This window comes from Gavialis gangeticus, unplaced genomic scaffold, assembly GCF_001723915.1.
Source record: "Gavialis gangeticus isolate Ggan-Ray unplaced genomic scaffold, GavGan_comp1, whole genome shotgun sequence".
NCBI classification, from domain to species: Eukaryota; Metazoa; Chordata; order Crocodylia; family Gavialidae; genus Gavialis; species Gavialis gangeticus.
Genome location: NW_017728996.1, coordinates 6,385,956 through 6,386,541, shown reverse-complemented (window position 1 = coordinate 6,386,541; position 586 = coordinate 6,385,956). Strand labels below are relative to the sequence as shown.

The 586-nt window shown below is 65.0% G+C and overlaps 1 protein-coding gene across 3 annotated transcripts in view; it reads right to left on the bottom strand.

Annotated features, from left to right (window-relative positions):
* DENND4A (DENN domain containing 4A) overlaps positions 1 to 586 on the bottom strand; it is a 131,120-nt gene that overhangs the window by 27,004 nt on the left and 103,530 nt on the right. The window lies entirely within an intron of this gene.

Below are 586 nucleotides of genomic sequence, written 5' to 3'. Positions count from 1 at the left end.
ATGGGTGACACGTGGAGCTGCCCCAGCTCCCAGACAGCGTGCAGTGCCCTGCCGAGCCATGCTGCACCTGCACTATTGGGCAGCTGCTGCGTGGGTGCCAGGTGGGAGAGGTGATCCCCACTGCCCCGCACTGCACAGGGGAACTCTGCCACAAGCCCCCAGAGGCCCGATTGCTGTTGCCAGAGCCGGTGAGTGCGGGGCTTTTTAAATGAATTTTTTTTTTCCAAGTGCCAGGAGGCTGGGCGAGGTGGAGGATGAGGACGGGGCTGGGCAGGGCAGCCATGGGGGCTTCTCCCCCATCTCTTCCAGTTGTGTCTGCCTCTGCCCCACCACTTGGAGTGGGGGCTCTGCCCTGCCACTGCTTGCCAGCTGGCACAGGGGACACAGGATGTGGGCGCAGCAGCACTGGAAACAGGGGCTCTGCCCTGCTGCCACTTGCCCCCTTCTGCCTGGAGCGAGCCATGCCCGCATGCTGCCCCCTTCCCCCGACCCTGCTCCCCTACCTGAGTAATGCACCTCCCCTGCCCTGGCTGAGCAGTTTGCCCCAGCCTCAATCCCTCCCTCTCCCACGCCCCCTCCCTCCACC